Genomic DNA, 16,105 nt, shown 5'->3' with positions numbered 1-16,105 from the left:
ATCAGTGTCTCAAATAGGTCTCTCTCTTCTTGTGTGTGATCTCTCTTGGCAACTGAATTCACCTGACCAAGGCAAATGGAAATGCAACTCCAGTACTTTATTAGAGATTTAAGGATGTCTGTGGGCTTTAAACAATGTGAAAAAAACTGATTTGATAGGTTCTGATCAAAAATCATTTCTGTTTTACTCAAGTAGCTTCGATTCAGGAGCATTTCAAATGGAATTTTTTGGATTGATCATTAGGAAAGGGAATGTCAAACAACGTTATTCAGAAGGTATATATATATATATTCTGTATGAACATGAAGGATTCTTGAAATAGAAAAACTGTTTAAATAGATAAAGTCCATACTTTGTCAGCTCAAAAGATTAAAAATTCTCTGTCTCCTACTCAGAATTTGGGTTGCCATAGAATTTATCTCAGTTCTATGAGTTCTTTCACTTGGCTGTTTGTTTCTATTTTCCTTAGATTTATTTAGATAGTACCTTTATTCATAGGAGATGAGAATGACAGCATTACATTCTCAACCTTAAAACATATTTGGGAGGTAATCAAAGGACAAATACTCCCAGTGTTCACATACCACATCCAGTGATATTTATTATTTGTTGAGCAGACATGTAGCAATAATATTCTGCTATAGTAAGCATGGTAGTTAGACTTTGGCCTGAAGGCATTTATAATTTAAAACCATCAATAAAGATAAACATACTGAAGCACATGTCAACAAGCAAGGAACTGCATAATAAATCTGGAAGTAGAAGCCAGAGACAAGCTTCTAAAGAAAGCAGTATATGGTATTTCAGAATTAAAGAGGAACACCACCATCACATTGTAGGGATTGTGGAAAGAAGTAACTATATAGCCAGATTAGCACAGGCACAAAGCTGCAAATTTTGGTCACTTTCTCTTTCAATATCCCCTGCTTCCACTTCTGTGGTGTTCTTTTTACCTGCTGATCTCCAGACATATGAATTCTATTCACTGCCATCCAGATATAATTAGAACAGCCTCTCTCTGTGTCTCTCTCTCATACGCACACACATACACAGACACACAGACACACAGACACACAGACACACACACACACACACACACACACACACACACACACACTGGAGTTCAATTTATTCATAAACTCCTCTTCTTTCCAAAGGTATGTGTCTATTAAGTTCCATCTCTCTTTTGAAATGAAAAGAACTTATTTCCCATTAAAAGAGCTTATTCCCTGTTAATAGAGATAATTTCCTGTTAATAGAACTTAAATAAATAGATCTGAGGGATGGATGATAGTTGAGGAATAGCCACTTGCCTTTTGAGATCTCTGAGGTTGCATTGCAAAGATGTATTCTTTCTTGAAAGATCTTTTTTTTTTTTAAGCCATCTGGTAACGACTCTTCTTTGTGTTTGTGTTTTATGGTGTCTGATTGAAGTTGCCAGTGTGATACGAACAGCGATGATGGTGCTGGTAACAATAATAATTATCCTAATTACTTAAAGTATCATTAGGTAAAGAACTCTGAAGTTGATTTTCCTTCAGAAAAGCATTATATGCAAAGATTTCTAAACACATAGAACAGTACTTGAAAAAAATGTTATCAGAAACCCATTAGGAAGAGAGGATGGGAATTTTGCCAGCACTTTAGTAACAATTTTCAAAATAGAAACAGTGGCACAAGGTAGAAATAGCATAGAAATGTGTGTTAGAAGGAATTGGACTATTTTTATAACCATAAGCAAGTTAACTTCCACAGCCTCAATTTCTTCATCTGCAAAATAGGAGTAATAAAGCCCACAATACAAGTGCATAGTGTGATTAAGGTGCCAAAGTAGTAAATCTATCTTCTTATATACAAAGCAAACATGAAACTTTTTCAACATACAAAATGAAAATAAGAGTGACCATAGGGAAAAAAATGTCTTTTTTTAAATTAAACTTTTTTCTTTATTGTCAAAGTGTTGTACAGAGGGGTTACAGATTCATATGTACGGCGGTGAGCACATTTCTTGTTCAACTTGTTACTGCCTCCCTCATTTTCCCTCTCTCCCTTCTCTCCCCTCCCTTTCCCCCTTTACCTCTCCCCCCAAGAGTTGTGCAGTTGGTTTACACCAAATGATTTTGTAAGTATTATTTTTGGAACGGTTTGTCTTTTTGTCCTTTGTCTCTCAATTTTGAGATTCCCTTTCCCTTCCCCAGTTCTAATACCCATATAAACAGTATCCAGATGAGATACAGTTGTAGTGGGGGTACAACCACAGGAAGGGAATTCAAGAGAAACAAAACTAAACAAAGCAATCTAACAAACAAACAGACAAGAAAACAAACAAACAAACAAAAAAAGGTACGAATTCACATGGTACATTGAAAATAATTACAACAGTGGTATAACTCTTGTTTCATTTCACTTGGCATGATCTTATGTGATTATATGGGTGTAGCTATTGGGGTATTTTGATCTTCTACCATGACTAGCCTAATCATGTACTAGCTATTCCCTATGAGGGATACCACAGGGTTTATGTTTCTTTGGGTGACCCAGACCCAAAGGAAAAAATGTCTTGAATGCTAAATGTTACTGAATCAGAATTGATACAGGTTTGATCTATTACTGTTATAAAATAGACACAGGCTTTCAACTTATGTTAAAACACACACACACACACACACACACACACACACACACACACACACACACACACACAAACATGGAAAAAATCTGCAGCGCAATCCCGCAAAACTTTACTAAAACAAAGTTGATTTTCCATTTTTTGGTACAGTAGCATCTTCAACCAAGACAAATATTTCACTGCTTCCTGTAAAACTTTGTTAAATTTTATTTTAAGTTTTTTTCTGTGATGACTACACAGAATGGGACCCAGACCTTGCTCATTCTTACATGTATACATGCTTGTAGAATAATTCATATGTTTCTACTGCATCTTCCTATTTATTTTTATGCCCAATGCTCATAACTAATCTCATGTAAATTGTAAAAAGAAAGAAAGACAAAGACAAAGAGGAAAGAAAAAGAGGAATGAGGAACAAGGAAGGGGGAAAGAAGAAAGGGAGGGGAGGGAAAGGAAGGGAGGAAGAAATTAGAAGTCCAAGCTATTTTTCTGACTGTTAAAAACAAGATGACCTTGTAATCTTACCTTATCAGATCCCTCAGAAATATTTGTCCCTGTTGCCCACTTCATGACCTGCAACCTATTTTAGGGATTAGGATCGCAATCTCTCTCTCTCTCTCTCTCTCTCTCTCTCTCTCTCTCTCTCTCTCTCTCTCTCTCTCTCTCTCTCTCTCTCTCGATTCCTTTTGGCTTTTAACCAAGTTTCCTTGTCCAGTTAAGTTTTCTCAGAAGACTGTGGTTAAACTTCTCCTAAGCAAAAACCATGTAACAAATTATTTAATAAGGTGTGGAGCCAAGATTTCCCATACATACTGAAAGAAGTCAGACTGTACCTATGAGATTTCTCTTGGGTATTCTCATTTGATTTCCACTATAATAAACAGATGAGCATCACTTATTCAGCATCCATGAGATATGATATCATATCTGAAGGCTAGGCTGAGCAGTAAAGATTAACTTTACTGCCATTAGAAACTTAGTTACTTTAAGAAGGCATTTGACTACATTGGCAATTCTTCACTCATAAGTTGTAACTGGGTTTTACTCATAATTTGTTATTGGATTCTCGGCATTCTACCACTAGGCTGTTCTTCAAATGTTCTTTGACATTTTCTCCAGAAATATTTAGAACTGATAACTCTTAGGAGAGATGTTGAAAACAGAGGCACACATGAATACTAAACATGGCGTAGAAGTGCGCACAAACCAGAAATATTAATTACATGAAAACTTGGTTCCTAGATTTAGGTATGACATAACTACTGCAAAGAAAGAATCAAATCTTTTCCACTCTAGTCTGGAACATGCTTCTAATAATGCAGCTTAAGTTTGCAGTACTGTCCCTTTGTACACTCAACTTTTAGTTCATCAAACCCCATAACTTAGTTTCACAAACAGTAATTAAACCCTGTAGCCTAATAAACCCACATTTTATAGATTTTTCTCACATTTATTCTGTATCAATAGTTGTAAGTTAGGCTGGATGACTCCACTGAGAATTTTTTTTCAATCACTGTTTGTTGATTGAGTCCTTGTGTTAGTATTTTACCTCAGGACATTACATTAGGCTACATCAGGATGTTCTGAACTGCTGTAGCACAAATGCATTAACAGCTTTGCACTCAATTCCTAGGAAGGACAATAGGAGTATGGGAGAAAAGAAAGAGATGGAAGGCAAGAGATAAGAATAAAGCTCCAGAAGATAAGTGATTTTTTTTTAACATTGGCATCAAAAAATTCATCCTATGTATGAACAACACAGCTGTAACTGGCACTGGGAATGATTCAGCCTTCTATCCTGGCAGTCTTTTAATGTTGGCAGCATGAATTGGACCTGAAAGCTTTCTACGACTTTAGGTTCTGATTTTCATTTAGTCTTACCAGCAAGAAAAATCAGCCTGGAGCCATGAGCATGCTGATTCTGTTAATTCCCTCAAATATGTCCCTCATTTAAATCACTGCTGATTAAACATTCTTGACATCCTTCCTTTCTCAGTGTGCCCGTGACTCACCAGGTGATCTCAGTGGAATGCGAAACCTAAATCTGCCTCTTAAAAATGTTTACTGAAAGTGAGCAGTGGGGGAAAAAAAGAAAGAGAAACAACAACCTTAGATACAATGACAGAGGCTCCAGTGTGACATGTTCCATTTACCTGTGGACATTCTTGAAGAAATCAAGTGCATAAGAAAGCGTAAGCAGGAACTGAGTCATGCCATGGACCTGAACTGTGGAAACCCAGGGATTCTGCTGCCAAACAAACATTTCTCAAATGTGGCAGGTCACTCTACTATGACTCAAGGTCATATAGAGGTAGGTATTGTGGTTACAATCAGATTTTTCACATCACCTTGACAGAAATAGGGCTTAAATTCACCGTGATGTTTGAATCTCAGTTTTCCTAACAGTCTCAAATTTAAGATATCAAAGTGTAAAATGTTAACTGGAGTTTGTGTGTTTTTTGCTCTGCTATTTTCAATGTAGCAAAAGTTAGACTTTCTGTTCCATACAGGACCATAACAGGAAGAGGATGACTATCCTAGAAAATTACTCACTCCCACTTACTTGACAATTTGTCAGACTGTCAGTTGTATTAAGGTAGAAGATGATCAGATTCAGTGTGATAATCCAGAATCATTGCTCTGGGAGTTAAGCAAACAGTTTTTAATTACTTGACTTTGTCTGAAAATTGTGTCACCTTGGGTAAGTCATGTAAAGTCTCTGATTGTTTAATTTCTCATTTTCAGAGACATTAGACTAGAATAAGATGCTGGGTTTCACATTTCATTCTGATTTCCCTCATCCTACCAAGAATTTTCTTTCTGTAATGTACTACTAGTCTTTTAAATGCATAACTCAATGTAGACCAAGATATTCATTTGATTCTGTTATCACTTAAATATAATCTGAAACCAATCACCTATCTCTTATGCCTATAATTCCAGCTAGTCAGGAGGTTGAATAAAAACATACCTGAATAAATATTATCTGAATGAAAAATAACAAGTTATATATTATCCTTCTACTGAGAAAGGTTCTATTTTAGGGCTATGGTTTTCCTGTTTTTAGGGGTAATTTTTAAAACATGCATTAAGCTATGGCTAGAGACACAACTCATTCATAAGGAACTTGTATAACATATGTGAGCTCCTGGGTTTAATACCCCAGTAGTGGGGGAAAAAAGGTATTTAGCCAGGACCTATCAGTCTTATATGCAAAACTGCTATATTGAAGTTGAAGGATAGAGAAGGCCTATGTGCTACAAACTTCATTTTATGGTCTGACTTTCTTCTGGGTCAAGCTGGTCACTTAACTTCTTCCTACCCAATTTTTTTTTTAAGTTTTTATTATAAAACTGATGTACAGAGAGGCTACAGTTTCACACGTTAGGCATTGGATACATTTCTTGTACTGTTTGTTACCTTGTCCCTCATACCCCCCTCCCCCCTCCCCCTGTCCCCCCCTGAGGTGTTCAGTTCACTTACACTAAACCCAATTTTTAAAATTTATGTTATGAAATTAATCTGTTATTTTAAGCGAGCATCAGTAAACCGAGGCAAATACAAATTAAAAGCCGTTTGCGAGTACAATACCCAAGAAAAAATGTTGGAAGGACGTTTAAAAAATTAAAAATAAAAAATAAAGTTGCTTCCTTCAAGCTTTGTTATTGACAATCTAAGTGCCTCAAACGTTGGAGAACTCTAACATGGGCTGTAGGTTGCCATGGCAACTAGCTACTGCTATTACCAACCTACCTGGAAGGATCCAAAAGTAAGGTAATAATTGAAGTCTTTTTCCCCCGCCATGTCTTATGAAGTGGCAAATATTTACCCTTCCAATTACCCACTTTCTGCTCCGTCAAATGCCATTTCTTACTTGGTGTTTCTCTTCTTTAGAAACACACGGTTCCACTGACCAAGGTACAGAATAATTCTTTTTCTTCCCTGGCAGATCTAAGAAATACAAGGAAAGATCTAAAATACAAGGAAAATGGGGCTCTAGTCATGGAAGGTATTTTTTGGGGGGAGGGGGAGATATTAGAAGGTAATTCTTCTTTTCCTTCAATTAAGACTAGAGAGTGGAAGTCTGTGAAATTACTCTCATAATTTCAGGGAGATTGACAATTATAATTAGATCTTTTTCTAAGGCAAAATAGAATCAAATTTGAGAATCACTGAAATAAGTTTAACATAGTCTTTTATGTATGATTTTACATTTTTTCTTTCTTTTGTGTTCCCTTTTTAATAAAATCTGATGACTTCTGGGTTACTAGTGAGTTGAACCAATGCTAAAATTTCTATCTTCTGCTTCAATAAGCATAAATTACAATAAAAATATAACTTATAAATTGAAAATCACATGGTCACATTGAAAACAAAAATATTGTGATTAAGAATCAAAAGTATCACACTAAAATGCTCAAACCAAACCATTGATGAGGATCAGTACTTTATATTTTATACTAAAGCCATGGGCCTGGAATAATCTACCAGGAGTTCCACAAAAAGAAACAGAGAAAATGGGTGTAAAGCAATTCTTCAAGGACTAATGCTTAGAATTTTTCAATACTAAGGAAAAGTAGAAGTTATCAGACTAATAAAATTATGTATCCAACAAGATACATAGACTAAAATTCCCTATCTAGACACTTTGTAATAAAAGTACAGATTCTTAAGGTTAAGAGAAAATCCTACAAAGTCAAAACCCAAAACCGATGAACCATAGATCTTTATCAATAAAAGTAGATGCTTAAGGAAAATAAAAGTAAATTTCTAAAGGAAAAATAACTGTGCTATAATTCCATAGCAGGCTGAGCTATAAAATATTAGGACATTTTGAGGCCTGTATACAAACCTTAAACAAAGACCATTATTACAAGAATAAGAGGGGCTGGGGATATGGCTTAGCGACAAGAGTGCTTGCCTTGTATAAATGAAGCCCTGGGTTTGATTCCCTACCACCACATATATAGAAAACAGCTAGAAGGGGTGCTGTGGCTCAAGTGGCAGAGTGCTAGCCTTGAGCAAAAAGAAGCCAGGGACAGTGCTCAGGCCCTGAGTCCAAGGCCCAGGACTGGCAAAATAAAAAAAAGAATAAGTCATGTCATTTTTGAGCTAAATAAACTTACTTAAAGAATTTTTTTAAATAGTGAGGCCCAAGAACAAGAAATGAACAAAGAATCTAGAAAGCATACTGTAAAATAAAAGTAAATGTTGTTTGTAAACACCTCCCCAATATTTTATGTTTATAAATAGATGTATCTAAAACTAGGCAAAAGTTAAATGGGTGTTGGAGAAATTTTTGAAAATTAAAATATAGTAAGGCTATCTATTATATATTATTTAACATGTATGTATATATGATGTAATGTATTAAGGTTATCTTTACTAGGAGAAACATTGATTAACACTGTATTCACTAAGAAAATATAAATATATGGGTGAATGTTCAAAGTTTAAAGGTCAGCAGTAAATATCAAATTGCACTGTTGAATCGTTCTTTTCAAAGTATACACTACTCAAATTTTATTATTTCATATATGTGTGTATAATTAAAAACTAATACAAATGATCTCATCTGTAGAATTCTGCAATGTGAACATTGAAACTGTTTCAGAGCATTTGTCCCAAAGTCTATTTTTATATATGAATTTTCTACTATGACTCTGCTACTTCCTTTCCCAGTGGGAGGACATTAGAGTCAACTCTAATGAGGATTTCATTGACATATTAAATTTTGTAAATGAATAGATATAGTTAGCACTTATTTCTTAATTGTATGTTTAAAAACATAAAACTTTATGATAGTTTTTCCAGTTCTTATTTTCCCCTTATCATTAGAGCACAGAATCAAGATTATATGTAAATAGAAAATAAATAAAATCCCCAAGAAGTCAGAGAAAACTAATGTGTTGCCTCATTTGGATAATTTTGAAAAGCACATGTGATCTATTAAAAAAAGAACCATTTAATAAAATGTTTTGTTAAATAATTTCTGTGCTGTCTCCTTTGAATGAGATTACATAGGAATCCTAATTAGGAATGAGCAGAAAAGAATGCATCTTCCTTGAAGGCTATCCTTAAGTTGAAAAGTAAACTAGAATAAGAGTTTGGATGGAATCTATGGTTTTCGATGACATGTTTTATGACCAAGTCACAAGTCACAATACATTGCTCAGCAATGTACTTGTTTTAATTAAGTGACTAGGGGCTGGGGATGTGGCCTAGTGGCAAGAGTACTTGACACATATACATGAAGCCCTGGGTTTGATTCCCTAGCACCTAGTACATAGAAAACGGCCAGAAGTGGCGCTGTGGCTCAAGTGGCAGAGTGCTAGCCTTGAGCAAAGAGAATCCAGGGACAGTGCTCAGGCGCTGAGTCCAAGACCCAGGACTGGAAAACAAAGTAAAATAAAATAATTAGGTGACCAGGCCAGAAAGTTAGTTCTCCCCTTACTCTTATGTCTTTCTATTCACCAAAGTAACCTGTCTCTTGAGAATAATGTTGAATAAAACTTTATTCTGTAGCTTAACATAAAGTAGGAGAATACTAATTTAGTGTAATTCCCTTAACACCTCATGAAAAGAAAACATGAGGCATTTTAACATCAAACACGCTTCCCTGATGCCTATTTCTTGTCAACAGACACCATTTAATCTTTGAGAGGCAGATGTACACTTCTTTTGGCTGAAAGTACAGAGAGCAATTTTAGACCGAACACATCAAGAGGGAAATTGGGAATAGTTGTGACACTCAATGGCTCTGTTTTGGAAATGCTTTTCGAATACTGGACAAAAACTGGCCTCATGCTGGCTTCCCAGGTTCCTCCCATGGAGTATAATTTCTTGAAAGATTTTTTTTCATTATTATCTTTACTGCTTAGATCAACACCAGGCAGCTTGAGTGAAAATAGCCTTTAAAATCCGTTTTTAATCTTTCAAACAGACAAATTAGTGGTGAATTATTTATCAAGAACATCCAGGTGGATGCTAATACAGTCAAATCAGCTTTCTGCCTTCCTGTTACCTAGAATGTTTGAATCTTGAAAATACTGCTGTTACTTGTTTCTTTTCTTTACCAGTTTTCTATTTGTTTTTAAAAATAATATGACATGATATCAGAGAACTGAAAGATGTTTGCTTCTTTATCCAATGGTGACATAGTCAAACCACAAAGAAAAATCAAATAATACCTGGTCAACCCCTCCCCTCCCCCCCACACAAAAAAAAGTTTAGGTTTCAAAGAAAAATTCAAAGAAGGTGATAGGAAAGGAAGAAACTGAAGAAAGAAAAGAATTCGGGAGGATGTTTCTTAGAATATTTTTTATTATATTTAAGTAGTTGTACAAAGGAATTTCCACTCACCAAAGCAATTGATGAATACAGTGCATCTTTTAAAAAACCTTAATTTTATTGTCAAGGTGATGTACAGAGGGGTTACAGTTACATATGTAATGTAGTGAGTATATTTCTTGTTGAACATTGTTACCCCTCCCTTGATTTTCTCCCACTTTCTCTCCCCCCAACAATCCCCTCCCCAAGTTATAAAGTTCATTTCCAACATATCGTCTTGTGAGTATTGCTGTTGCATTGGTTCAGGAAAAAAAAATATTTAAGAAGGTTAGGATTCATGTGCACAGTACTAACCTCATTGTGCTACTTCTTGGACATCTGTTTTTTGTTTTTTTTTTAATTTGCTATTTGTTTGTTTTTCCTGTCCTGGCCTTGCACTGGGGGCCTGGGCACTGTCCCTAAGCTCCTTTATCTCCCTTCAAGGCTAGCGCCCTACCACATGGGTTACTGTACCACTTCCAGCTTTTTCTGTGATTGGAGATAAGAATCTCAGGCTGGTTTCAAACCATGGTCCTCAGATCTCAGTCTCCTGTGTAGCTAGGATTACAGGCATGAGCCACCAGTCCCTAGCAATGGACTTTTTTCAAGGAAAGAACAAATTAACTAAAATTTCTTGATTTGCAACTTTGTAAAATGGATGTTAATCTCTTCTTTCCATCGATGACCCAAATTTTTAGTCAATCCAAATGATGTCTTCTTGCCATACAAAGCACAGGCAGTGGTATACAGCGTCAGTGAATCGTCTTCAAATGCAAAGAATTAAGAGCTCATAATGTCTTTACCATGTATTAATGGGGAAACCAAAATAGAGCAAAACTGATCATCTTGTCTACATTTCCATAGCTAGCAGGTGGGAGAGGGGAAGAACTTGCACATGGAGATTCTTCCTCTGGAGCTGACTGATCCTAACCATTCACTATACCTAGTGTTACCAAAAATATTGTAAAATATTTGAGCGACAATTTACCAAAATAATAAAATTGCCTCAGAAGTGTCCTGTATATAATTTTCACAAAACACTCATTCTGATGGATATAACAAAATTGATGACTGTGCTCTTCTCGGGCTGCAAGTTTCTGCTGAGTGTGCTTTCTGCTCAAATTGGTGTTAAGTAATATTACTTCAGGGTGGGGATGATGCCAAAAGTAGACGACAGAGAAAAATGCAGTGCAGATAGGAAAAGTGCAAAGACATGAATAAGAAATATTGGGCATTTAAAATCTACCAGAGAGACTTAAAATAGACCAATAGTACAGGAAATAAAACTTGAGTTCCCCTAGTAAGCTTACATATTTTCTTATGGAAAGCTTTATTCTGCTAATAATGCTGTGCTCTAAGTGTGAGCACCTGTGAGGATGAGGAATACAAAGTGCTTGACGTGGGGATGGAGTTTAAACCCAAGACCTCTCTTGTGAAGTCAGTGGTTCTTCACTCCCACCTCTCTTTTTCTCTTAGTGAGCAGTCTATATTTATTAAACACAAATAATAAATACATAAATCACTTTCTATGCTTCTACACTAAACTTGTATTCTTTACTGTTAGTTAGATTTATATATCTATGACCAACATACTTGAGAGAACAATGTAAAGGGAAGGAATTTTTCATTTTAGCTCTTAGTTTCACCTGTTTTTAGTCCACAATCCTTGGCCCCATTAATTCTGTGTCTATAGTGAGGCAAACATCATGGCACAGGAGTATGTAGTGTAAGAGTTCTTCACCCCTGATGGACAGGAAGCTGAGTGAGAAAGAGACCAGGGAGGAAACATAGCATTTAAAGTAGATCACCCACAGTGATCTACTTCCTCCAAATGGGCCACACTTCTTAAGAGCTTCCATGAATCTCCCAAATAGCACCACCAGCTGGGGATCAAGTGAAATGGGGGACATTTCATAGTCTATAAAAGCAATATAAAAGATGAAATTTACAAAGGCAAAAGACTGAAATATAACATTTGACTCATGAACATGCCCCAGTTTGTCTAACTAAAAGGGTCTTTCTTTAAAATTTATTATAAAGGTGATGAACATGGGAGTTACAGTAAGGTAATGAGTACATTGCTTTTTAAATGCTGTAACCCTCTCATTATCTCCCACTTACCATTATAAGGGCCTTGTGAATAACAATATGAGTGCTTGCTGTTTTGGATGATTAGATTTCTAGTTTACTTGATTAGTAAATATTTAAAATAAATTACCACAGAAAAATCACTGATTTTCTGGGAAAACAATGATCAAAACCACAATGAGATACCACCCTTACTCCAATTAGTTTTATTTTGTTTATATTTCCTTTTTAAAAAAAAATGCGGGGCTGGGGATATAGCCTAGTGGCAAGAGTGCCTGCCTCGGATACACGAGGCCCTAGGTTCGATTCCCCAGCACCACATATACAGAAAACGGCCAGAAGCGGCGCTGTGGCTCAAGTGGCAGAGTGCTAGACTTGAGCAAAAAAGAAGCCAGGGACAGTGCTCAGGCCCTGAGTCCAAGGCCCAGGACTGGCCAAAAAAAAAAAAAAATGCGGGTCCTAGGGCTTGAACTCAAGGTGTAGGTACTGTCCTTGAACTTTTTGGTCAAGGTAGGCACTTGAGTGACAATACCACCTCTTCCCTTCCCCCTCCCTGTTAATTGGAGATAAGAGTCTCCTGACTAAGTTGGCTTGGAGCCTCCATCCTCAGATCTCAGCTTTTCCAGTAGCTAGGACTTCAAGGGTAAACTACCAGAGTGTTCAGTCTAACAGAACGTCTTTTAAAATTAAAATATATTAATTTTTAATAGTTACATAAAACATATAAATGATACCTATTTGTGGAGGTAAAATAATGTTTGGTATATATAATATATATGTACATTGTGTGGTGTTAAGGTCAGGTTAATTGTATTTCTTTAAACACTTATCTGATGATTCACATATTCAGGGGATAGCACACACTCGTAACCCCAGTATGCAGGGGCCATATATAGAAAGATAATGATCCAAGGCAAGACCCAGGAAGAAAATGCTTATTTGAAAAACAAAGTTGACCCTATCTGAAAAATACACTAATGCAAGAAAAAGGGATGGAAGTGTGGCTCAAGTAAACAAACAGTGCTCGCCTAGTAAGTACAAGGTCCTGCATGCGATGGTCTAGTACCATCACAACCAAAAAATAGTCTTTTGAAACATATATTATGTAACTGTTATCTAGAGTCACCTTACCATGCAACAGCACACCAGGAATTCTTTCTTCAACCTAAGTGTAAGTTAGTACTCATTAAATAATGTTATCTCAACACTTCCTCCCCTAGGCTCTACCTAGTTTCTGGTAACTACTATTTTTCTCTCAACTTCTATCAAAACAAACTTTTCTGTACATACCACATATAAGTAAAATGTTGAATTTTTGCATATATTAAGATAACCATGTGGTTTTTAACTTTAATTCTGTTGTACATTATATCACACTAATTGATGTAGACCTGGCAAGACATGCTTGCTTGCTCAGGATGAATCATAGCAAATGATCTTTTCACTTTGCTGTTAGATTTGGTTTGTTAGTCGAGCATGTTTGCATGTGTGTTTTTCAAGGATATTGGTCTATATTTTCCACTGTTTTATTCTTGCCCATTTTTTAGTATCAGAGTAATGCTTGCCTCATAAAATAAGTTTAGAAGATTCCCTTCTTCCTCATCTTTGCCTGGAGTAATTTAAGAATTGTTTTAGTTCTTTATGTGTTGGGTAGAACTCAGTGGTGAATCTATCATTTGTCCTGAATTTTGAGCTTTTTTTTTTTTATTACTTATTCTCATTACTTGTCATTAGTCTATTTAAATTTTTTCATGGTCATTATTTGATTTATGTCTTGGGATTTGCCATTTCTGGCAAGTTTTCCTCATAATAATCTCTACTGACACTCTACTCTGGTGTGCCTATAAAGTGTTCTTTTACTGAACAGAGAAATTTGTTTTGTTTTTTTTTTTTTTTTTGGCCAGTCCTGGGCCTTGGACTCAGGGCCTGAGCACTGTCCCTGGCTTCTTCCCGCTCAAGGCTAGCACTCTGCCACTTGAGCCACGGCGCCGCTTCTGGCCGTTTTCTGTATATGTGGTGCTGGGGAATCGAACCTAGGGCCTCGTGTATCCGAGGCAGGCACTCTTGCCACTAGGCTATATCCCCAGCCCTGAACAGAGAAATTTGGATACTGGAAATGACCACAAGATGATGACATCACTTTAGAGAACATGAAAACACATACACTCTACAACATCTCTAAATTTTAGATGAAATGTAATAAATATAATGTGCTCTTAAAATTCATTTTTGAGACATTCATTTCTATCAAGAAATAGTAATAGGAATCACAATGACCTTCCAGAACCACCAAAATAGGAATGAAGGATAAAAGTTCGCAAAGGGCAGAAGGCAGAAATGAAATGAGCCCTGTGTTGGCCCCAACTTTCAGGCCTAAGACCATTTCTAGGTCACAACACCAGGAGGGACCAAGAAAAATCCTGGGGGGAAACCCTGAGTGGAGAAGATGAAATCAAGAGTCTGAGCAGACCAAGACAGAATTCACAGAACAGAGCACTAAAGACAAAAGTTGCACAGAGAGAATACAGCACACCTAGAGAACCCCTCTCAAATACTCAGCAGAGTATTCATCTGTGTATAAAGTAAAGAAAGAATACATGGTTAGGGTAAATAACAATTAAAAGCATTGGCGAACAGAGCTTGACTAATGTTTATTCCCACCAAGCAGTCTAGAAAAACTCACAATTCACAAGACAAAAGGCAATAAGCTCAGGAAGGTTTTTGCCTCTACAGATTAGAATAATACACTTGAGCCTTACTCTTATCTGAAGAACAAACATATGAACCGAATTGTTTCCAAGTAGGCTAATTGGATCTCAGAACAAATCTCAAGAATATTTATAGAAATACAAAAATGTATCCCTAACAATGTTAAGTTTCAGTTTCTGGCATGTAATCAACTGAACAAGTGACTTTGTCAAGACTACATAATATAACAAGCAAAAAGTATTTCCAAATATCAGCAGTGTACAACCAGAAATTGAAATAAAAACATCATTTAAGCCAGGTGCCAGTGGCTCATACCTGTAGTCCTAGCTACTTGAGAGAGTGAGATCTGAGGATTGCAGTTCAAAGACAGACCAAGCAGGAAAGTATGTGATACTCTTATCTCCAACTAAACAGCAAAAAGCTGGAAGTATAGCTATGGCACAGGTGGTAGAATAGTAGCCTTGGGGGGGGGGGGAAGCTAGGGCATTGTCTCTGAGTTCAAGCACAAGGACTGGCACACAAACATGCACACACACATGCATATACTACACACACACACACGTGCATATACACACTCACACACTATTTAAAACAACCACATAAAATGAAAGATGTAGGGCAAATCTGCCAAAAGATGTGAAGTCTTAAAACTGTGATTAGCCCATATGATTTGAGTGAGAGAGAAGTTTATACTTTGGCCTGGGTCTATTGCAGAACCTTCTCTTGCTCCGTATTAAGTAGAAAATGGAAGCCATCTGACTCACACAATAAATGAGTTAAAGCAATGTTCTTTATTTTGGCATGTACTTCCTCCAAAATCAAGAGAGGTATTTGGGCACAAGGCCTCTTTTCCTGCAGTAGGGAGTGTGAAGCTCAACACTACATATTCCACTTTAGTAAGTGATATATAAGTATTATCTTGTCCATTGTCTCCAGAAAACATGTAAGTATTATCTTGTCCATTGGCTCCAGAAAACAATATGGTAGGTCTTTCAATATACATGGGCTGAGCTCCTTCTTCCTGGTAATATGGCATTATCTAGGCTGTTTATCACACCTTACTTCTTTTTTTTTTTTTTGGGCCAGTCCTCGGCCTTGAACTCAGGGCCTGAGCACTGTCCCTGGCTTCCTTTTGCTCAAGGCTAGCACTCTGCCACTTGAGCCACAGCGCCACTTCTGGCCGTTTTCTGTATATGTGGTGCTGGGGAATTGAACCCAGGGCCTCATGTATACGAGGCAAGCTCTTTTGCCACTAGGCCATATCCCCAGCCCCCACACCTTACTTCTAAGGCTCAGTTAGCATTACATCATAAATACAGTGGACTAACAATGTTCCATAAGATGCTGAAA

This window comes from Perognathus longimembris, chromosome 1 (assembly GCF_023159225.1).
Source record: "Perognathus longimembris pacificus isolate PPM17 chromosome 1, ASM2315922v1, whole genome shotgun sequence".
Lineage (NCBI taxonomy): Eukaryota > Metazoa > Chordata > Mammalia > Rodentia > Heteromyidae > Perognathus > Perognathus longimembris.
The sequence above is the reverse complement of the archived record's forward strand: the minus strand, read 5'-3'. Positions refer to the sequence as shown.